At 35.7% G+C, this 9,454-nt stretch overlaps 1 pseudogene; it reads right to left on the reverse strand.

The window, feature by feature from the left end:
- Positions 1–5,673: 5,673 nt before the first annotated feature.
- On the reverse strand, positions 5,674–8,010 carry LOC134253924 (uncharacterized; annotated as a pseudogene).
- Between the last annotated feature and the right edge of the window lie 1,444 nt (positions 8,011–9,454).

Consider the following 9,454-nt stretch of genomic DNA (forward strand, 5'->3'; position numbering starts at 1 on the left):
AATGTAGATAAAAATTTTTGAAAAATTATTTTACATTTATCAAATCATTTTTTCTTCGAGGATGTCACATTGAATTGAAAGAGAATGAAGAGCCATGTTCTCAGTTCTGGCGATTTCCAATATTTAATGTTCTTCAATATTCTTCTAGGAACTCTGTGTATGCACGAAGGTGTGTTACAACGCACTTTGAAAAAAATTTTCAAAGTGAGTTAAGTTTTGGGACCAGGTTAACGCACTTTGAAAATTTTTTTCAAAGTGCGTTGAATTTGGGACCAAATCAACGCACTTTGAAATTTTTTTTCAAAGTGCGTTAAAACTGTACATCATAATTTTACACCATGTATACATTTAACGCACTTTGAAAAAATTTTCATGAAACAAAAGGAATAAGACTTATATTTAAGAAATAGACAACAGTATTATCCCCTTGCAACGTATGATGGGATATAGTGATGCGATTATGTGTGTTATTACTTTATGTGTATGTTAGTTTTTTCTGTGTGGAATTGACGTAATTTGTATCGGGATGTTTTTTGGGAAGGAATGCTCTGCTTTGCGGTGCCCTTACTTTGATGTGTTTTTTTTTCTAAAAACTGATGGATTGAAGAAAACCAAGAAATGGAAAACGAAGAAAAGACTGGCTGAATTAAGGTCTATCAGCTCAACTCCTTATCATTCCCACCCAGATATATCTATTTCTATAACTCGTAATCTTAAGTGTTAATGATATTTGAAAAAAAAAGCATTCTAAATACAGTAAAAGAACTGTACAAGGAAGTCTGTAGTAAATCGAAATTTTGTTCTTTTAAATCTCAAAGTCTATTTATGTTCATTTTCAGGAAAATCAGAATATTAATTACTAGCTGTAAATTCCTTATTTTTCGCGAGTGTTTTTTTTTTATCGAGAACTGGCTCTCAAACGTCAAATCGCTAGAATTATAATTCGCGAATGAACGGTTTATTAACAGATTTCACATAGATTTAAGCACCAGAAAAATAAAAGCGAGAAATATTTTTTTCGCGGAAGAACAATACTATCGTTCGTAGTTCTTTACGACATTGAATGTTGACCTTTTAACCCCAAATTCAAAAGGGGTCTTCCTAAGGCCACAAGGATTCTGTTATGTTAAATTTCATTGCAAATGTTCAAAGGGTTGGCGAGATATCGTGTGGAAATGAAAGCGTTACAGAAAGACGGATGGACGGACAGCTAGACGGACGGACTGACAGATAGACCCAAATTAATATCTCCAACTTTTCAAGCTGGGGACAAAAAGTATCAAATCAGGTTCAAATGATATTTTATCATATCTAAGATTTGTAGGAATATTGACTAAGCCATGCAGATTTTTTTAATGATAGAATTCGTTCTGTGTATTCATAAGGTAATTTGAAGCGAGAAAAAATGTTGAGAAAATTGGTTGAATGAGAATTTTCTTAAAATGGATTATTTTGGGGGACAAGAGGCTTATACAATCTCACAATAATTTTGGAGCGGATCCGCTCAGATGTGCTACATTGCAAGCATATAGGGCATATTCTAACTGTGGTGAGAGGCCGTCCCGAAACACAAATTACTGTAACTAGGTCAGGCGTTGTGCTAGTCAAAATTGGGAGTAGCCAATCTTGTATAGTACCCATGGACCTAAGAATATTCAGAATTAGAATTTGCTACTTTAAAATATTTACAGCATACAAAATTTGCTGAACGAGGGTAAATAAATTTACAAACAGATTTCAACATTTTTTCAACATACCCACAGTTACTAGTATGCCATGAATAAGTCCTGCGTGGAATTTTCCTTAAAACTGAGAAAAAAAAATTGTTATGTGCACTTGCCCGTATTACATCATTTTAATAGAAAAATGATGACATAATGCATGTTTTATCTAGTACAGGATGTTTCAAAAGACATGTCCGGACTTAGCCTTTTTATAAAAAGAAAGTTATACCGCATTCAAGAGAAGAAAGTAGTAGTAGTAGTAGTATTTTTATACGCCCGTCTTAAGACGGGACGTATTATGTTATAGGCTTCATGTCCGTCTGTCTGTCCGTCCGTCCGTCTGTTAGCTTTTCTCGTGTCCGGCTCATAACTTGAATACTATAAGGCCTAGAGTTACCAAACTTTGTCAGCTGATACATCTTGGGTAGAAGGTGTGTCGCGCACAAAAATTAGGTCGCTCTGACCTATAATTAAAAAGTTATAGCCAAATATGGAAAAATCCTGTCCGGTCCATAACTAGAAAACTATTAGACTTAGAATCATCAAACTTGGCCACTTTATGCATCTTAGGTAGAGGGTGTGTCGCGACCTATTTCAAGGTCACTGTGACCTTTAATTTAAGTGAAATTAAAAAAAAAAAATGTCTTTTTTTCTCTTCATTTACACACTCCAAAAAATGTAAAAGTATTGCACTATTCTTATTAGAAAAATGTTAAATCAAGAAAATACTTATTTTTTTTAGCATATACTTGACAGCAATCTTTAACAAATGTAATGTATGTTAAAGAAATTCCACCACTCCCATGAGTTTAATTATCAAGCACTGGTCAAGAAGAATTTTGATAACAGAAAATTGCATGTCAAATTAGAGAGAGAGAAATTAATGAGTTTAGTGTGAGGAAGAGCATCGGTGCTATCTATATCCCTTGAGTATTGGGCCAAATGGGTAATCCTGTTGGATTAAAAATAGCTCTTGTTGGCTAGCATAAGTTTTATAATGAATTTGATGAGAAGTAAATAAAACTAATTTGATTTTGCATAATAAACTATTTTGATATTACATAATATTATGAACTTTAAAAAACTAATTTTATGGGGGTGGGGTGGAATCAGCATGTCCATATGAATTGCATATTAAAACCTGTCTGCCATTAAATCTAACAAAAAAATCATTGAAGTTTTATATGTTTCAAAAATGCTTTATGGTAGATAGTGCAGATCCAATAATCTCTTGGGAGTAATGAGTAGACAAGCATCCAGTTAAGGATTAATTAATGTGTTCAATGTAGCAAGGCTATAGCTGTCTCAATCATTTCTTCAGAGCATTATCTTAACTGACAGTGTATCCTTTGGGAATTAGACAGAAGAACTGTTGGTCAGTTTATATTTGATGGCCAGCCTTTTATTTTCAAAATTAATTAGGTATAGATTAAGTTGTGAAGACTAATTTGATATTGTTTAATATGATAGGCATTTAGCAAGGTATAGAAATCTATGAATGATGCAATATTTGTTATATAATTAATGCCTGCACCACAGGAGATGGATAAACACATTTTTTAAGGAGTTGAAAAATCATGGAAATCTTAAAATCAAGGTTGACATGATTTTCTTGCACTTTTAATTGTTTAAGATAATTGTAATTTTTTGACGGGCGTATCATGCTGTGGCGTGGCACTTTATTTAGGTATCATGTCATCATACATAAAACAAGTACACATTCTTATACATGATCTTACAAAGATGAAAGCTGGTAATCAAGATTTTATAAATAGGTACTTTAACATGACTAAATAGATACCAGGATAACCCATTAAAGCTCGAGAGGTTTTACAATTGAATTATTACAAGAGTTTTAAAAAAATTTTTATTTATTTGTTAGGCAGACATTTTGAGAACATGGTCATTACAGGCAGATTTTGATTTGACGTCATTTTATAACGTGTTCGAAATGTCCACCTTTTTTTTCCGTCACAGGTTTCATTCTGTCTCTGAAGTTTCTGATAACATTTCTGCAAGGGTATAGGTCTAATTTCCTTTGTGATAGCCATTTTCAGAGCATTTGTATCTTAAGGGGGTGGTGAATAAAAACGATCCTTTAAATATCCCCATAAAAAGAAATCTAAAGGGAAATCGGGTGAATGTTCAGGGCACTCAATGTTTGATTGAAGGGATATAAACTTATCTCCAAACCTATGAGACAGCCATTCCAGCACAATATTTGCGGTGTGAGGAGTGGCACCTTTCTGTAAAAACCATATTTTGTTGATTTCTATTTCTCTTTCCCTTAGCTCAGGGAGTCATTTTATTCTCAGAATAGCCATGTAGCGTGTAGATGTTACTTTTTTGGTTTCACCATCCTCTTCATAGAAAAAAGGGCCTATGAATCTGGCACCCAAGAATGCCGCCCAAAATGTAACCTTCTGACTATGCAGTGTTCTCTCTTCATAAAAGTTAGGCTCTGAAGTTCCCCCAAAACGCATGTTTTGTTGTTTACATGTCCATCAAGTGTAAAATGGGCTTCATCTAACCATATCACATCGGTTAAAGAAATGTTTCCCATCATCCACTTAGCAAAACAAAGCAGGGAGGAAACATCGGTTTCTTCTAGATGCTGCATTATCAAAATGTTGTTAGGTGATAATTTTCAGTCGAATTTCAATATTCTATAAACTGATGAGGAACTATTGATAGAATCGAATTCTAGTCAACTCGGCACCTGGTAAACTCGGCATCTGGTGAACTCGGCACCAAGTAAAGTGAATTCGGCACCAGGTATATTCGGCACCTAGTAAACTCGGCACCTGGTAAATTCGGCATCTAGTTAATTCGGCACCTATTTTATACTTCACTTCTTTATTATATTTTTTATTGCCAATTAATTCAATTTTTCTGACATAAGGGGTTAATTAATGGAGGATTTTCGATTATTACACACTGTTTTTTTTATCAACATTCTTTGAACATTCTCCATAAATGTAAATAAGTAACAAAATACTCCAAAAGGATCTAGAAAAATAATTCAGTGTTTGTATCGCCTCAAAGGTGATTGCGCAGACGTGCTATATTCTAACTCGTAAATTTAATTTGACGGTGAAGAAGCAGCATTTTCTGTTGCTCACCGTCGCAATAGCCGGGCATTTCTCTACGAGAAATGAGCCCGGCTAAAAATTAGTATGATAAAAGGAAATATTTTTAATATCATGGATCTACGTATCTGTGTTCTATATAAAAAATATATTTGCGTTGCCAATGAGTTTTGTATGGAGTTTTTGAGCTAAAAATGATAATACGAAATTGAATATAGATATTCATGAAATACGATGTGCTTTACATACGTTCAAATTAAAATGTTGAAACATTGTGTAGTCTGTATCTTTACATAAAGAATTGAAACAACAAGAAGGATCTTATAAATGTTAGTTAATCTGAGAAAAACGCCATATATATATAATAGTACGTGGTTACAAACGGCGCTTGTTCTTGGTTCTGATTAGCAAACTTATTTATTTCTCAGACATTATTACCAATGTTTGATTATCTGTTGCCCGGTGAAATTGACCTGAAGATTACACGTAACTATAACTAGTATTTTGGTATGATATTTAATATTAATGATATGTGGAAAAAAATATGAATGTGCATCTATCAGCATCTAAATCTTTATTCATTAAACACAGCAATAACATTAAGCCAGTCATATGTCCGTAAAAATGCGTGATTCACATTGATTTACTGGGTTGGAGGTCCATAGATGGAGGCACATTCTTGGAGAAGCTGGCTAGCATTTATCCCCCTTTCACAGTATTGCTGCCACAGATCAAAAATTCGTCCCTCCACTTGAGGGGTCCTCTTTCTTTGATACCGCTGTATCTTTCCCTCCGAGACCATCTTCATCTGTAATGTGATGTCCATCGCCTCTCTGTAAAGGACTACAATAAGATGGTAGAAGGGCACGGGTCCCCTGGTGGCCACACTTGTGTTTAATCTGTTGTGCCACCCCTCTACATCATTATTGGTCCGGATGGCCGTCATGAAAACACTCCAGTGATGGATTTCATAGATTCGGACTACGAATCCATGTTCTGTATACGTAGTCCATTACGGGGGCTAAGACCGCTGGAGCACGGCCATCCAGACGGTGGAAAGCATCCTCGATATGTTCCGGTGGGAGGAATGGCAAGGCGAGTAGCTGGCGGACGAACTTGAAGACTTTGTCCTTTTTGTTGTACGCTGTCTGTAAGAGATAATGAATAAAATTTGTCAATCAACTCTAAAATACTAGGAATAATTTATTTTCTTTTTCAATAATTAAACATTGCATCACACTTGAAATAAAGTTCGTTAATTCTTGATTTTTTATCTTTACAATAAGATTAAAATCAGCTCAATTTACCGTGATTGCACAGGCATTCTATCAGAAAATGATACAATATTGCTAAATTAATAGTAATTTCTGTTACCTGTAAACCATGTTCCTGGACCTTTCTGAACACGGCCTGTGTCCAGTGAAAAGCACAACCCTGGATTGGCATGCGGGGGAACCGCTCCTTAAGAGCCTGCCAAAGTGCAGCTTCAAAATCAGCCACAAATCCCTCCAGTGAGATGTGTTCTGGAAGCTATCTGTCTATGAACCTCAGAACCTGAAGTAAACAACATTCATTTATAAATAAATTAAAAACGAGATTGAATTGAAAAATTACTTATAGCGTAAAAAAAAATCCAGAAATAAAGGTATATTAAAGAATTGTCCAGAAATAATTAAGAATTTAAAAAATCAAAAATAAAATTCACCTGGTAGTAATCTTCTTTCCTCTTTCCAGACATAATTACAAACACCAAGGGGATTTGCTTGATGTGGCTACCGGACTTCACAAAGCCGTGAATGGAAAAAAGTTGCTTCCAAGGATTGTTGACACATCGAAATGTCCCATCCATATACCATGTCTTCGCCTTAGATAATAGTTGAAGCTGTCTATCGGTATAAAATATGAGATGTCGCTTGTTGTCCACTATTAAATCTTTACGCAAAAATCCTTGCGCATGACGTTCCAAAAAATCCAGATCAAGCTGCAATAATTGTTAATAATGTTAATACTACCATATACATTTATGTACATGTACACAAAGTAATATGTTGACATTTTGTTTCAGAATTATTCAGATTTAATAAAAACCAACCTCATCTTGAAGGTCAGAAGGATCCTGTGGTCGATCCAACTGGCGTATACGGTTGGCTGTCCTGATGAGGTATCCGGGGTTTGGCCTGCTGTCAGGTGGTGCTTCCGGGTCGGCATGAGCCCTGATAGCAGCATTAACTATGGTTGAAGAGCGCTGACCAAATATGGCATCTTTAGCATGCTGTCTGACCTGCCAAAAGAAACGAGTTTATTTTAATATAGAAATCTTGAATGCAACAAACAGTTTGCCGGTACATTAGTACACCGTAATATCGGGTCTATTTATGTGAAACACCTATAAAAAGTTATACCTCAGCTTGAATTTTGACTGCAATGTGGGATCCTGGATTTCCTGGATGAACATGCAGTTTCTGTCCAGGTTTATACGTTATGCCATCCTGGATGACAGTTGCGGGGCAGTTGACAGTCTTTGATCTTTTGGTACACCGCCACACAACATGGTCATTCTTTTGTTTCTGATATGGATTTAAAAAAATAATTAAAAATGTTATAAGTCGGAACAATAATCGTCTTAGATATAAATTCTTATAACAAGAATTATAAGAAATAATTAAATACAAGTATTTTATATTTTTACCTTCACTGTGTAACTATATCCGATGCTGTCAACCAACTTTCGTTTTCCACGCTCCGTCCCAGAATCCACAATGAAGTATTCAACATTCAGGTCTTCGATGGTTATTGAGGCATCGTGGAGGGACTCTTCTTGCATTGTACGTTCCACTGCTTCAACGGGCACATCAAACGAACGATCGATTACAATATCCTGGAAAAAGTATACAAACATACAAAACAGTCCTAATTTTTCAAGTCATTTTTTTAAAATTATGATTTTCTTTAAAAATACATACTGTTGATCTGTCTTGTGTATTGTCCATCGAAGCCAAAGATACATGGAATGTGGCGTCAGCGGGAGGCTCATATTCAGTACTGTCGTCTTGCTCCGCAGCTTCCGCTGCAGGCATTGCAGGACGTACAGGTGGAGATGCCGGTGTTGCGGGACGTGCAGGTGGAGATGCCGGTGTTGCGGGGATGTGCAGGTGGAGATGCCGGTGTTGCATGACGTACAGGTGGAGATGCCGGTGTTGCGGGACGTGCAGGTTTAGATGCCGGTGTTGCGTGATGTGCAGGTGGAGATGCCGGTGTTGCGGGGATGTGCAGGTGGAGATGCCGGTGTTGCGGGATGTGCAGGTGGAGATGCCGGTGTTTCGGGATGTGCAGGTGGAGATGCCGGTGTTGCGGGATGTGCAGGTGGAGATGCCGGTGTTGCGGGACGTACTGGTGGAGATGCCGGTGTTTCGGGATGTGCAGGTGCAGGTACCGGTGTTGCGGGCTGCGGAAGTGGAAGAGCAGGCTCTGCATTGTTACACTTAGAACACGTCCATTCTAACTCTTGCTTGCCTTTTACATGATTTCTGTACTGTAGTCTACTAATTCCTTAAAAAATAATAATAATTTTAGTGAAAAATCATAAAAACAAAATACTTGTCTTCAATTTAATTTTATTTCTGCAATTATCTGACACTTTTGATATTTAAGAATTAATTGAATAATTATTTTCTAACCAGTGTTGCATGTCCTGTGTTGCCACTTGTGACATTGGTCACACTGAACAGCTTCCTGTCGAGGGCGAACAATTTGGTTGCATTGATTGCATTTGTCTGTAAAAATATACAAAGTATAAAAAATAATGCTGATCTTTTTGTACAAATTTCCTATAATTGATGTCTCAAAAAATTCGAAACACGAACAAAAAATGATACCAGGGTATTTACAACATTATTTTTCCAATATATAGGATTATATTTATTAAGAAATATCATATTCTCTGGAATCTCACACAAGTGCCCGGTAAGGTACCTGACTTTTTGAGTGAAGGTTAAAATAGCAATTTTTCAATAACAAAATTATGGCAAATTCATGTACTAATATTGAGGAACATACAATGTATCGTCTATGCTTAAGCCCGTATACGTGCATTAGGGTTATTTTCCAAGATTTTTTGGTTTTGACAAAAAAAAAATGAACATTCAATTTGATTTATATTTGACTTTTTGACAGATCATCATGTTCCATATATTCATCGGTTAGCCAATATGAAAAGAATTGACATAATGGTTATAATTTCACTTCAATAAAAATTTCTCAAAGCAGCAGGCTTAGTAGGAATCTACATGAGGTCGTGTAATTTGGGCTGTAAACGCACGTGTTAAATGACCAGACGTATTTTATTACCGAGTGTAGAACATTATAATTCGATGATGAAGTATTTTACGCTTATATGTTATAGATATAATGATAACCAAAAAAATGTAAAATACATTTTAAGTTTTTGTGGGGAGTGGTTGCTACGGAAATAAATAAATGTTGAATAGGGGCTCGTTAAATAGTTTAACAAATTATAGTAAAATAAGACTGCTATGCTGCCCCCGTATTTACCACAAAACACTCGACAGCTAGTTTACGGTCTTTATTTCAGCATAAGTTCGCCGTAAGAACTACAATAAACAAAACACTAATAAGTTCTTA

This window comes from Saccostrea cucullata, unplaced genomic scaffold (genome assembly GCF_032062105.1).
Source record: "Saccostrea cucullata isolate Sc308-1 unplaced genomic scaffold, CSIRO_AGI_Scuc_v1 ctg5811, whole genome shotgun sequence".
Taxonomy (NCBI): domain Eukaryota; kingdom Metazoa; phylum Mollusca; class Bivalvia; order Ostreida; family Ostreidae; genus Saccostrea; species Saccostrea cuccullata.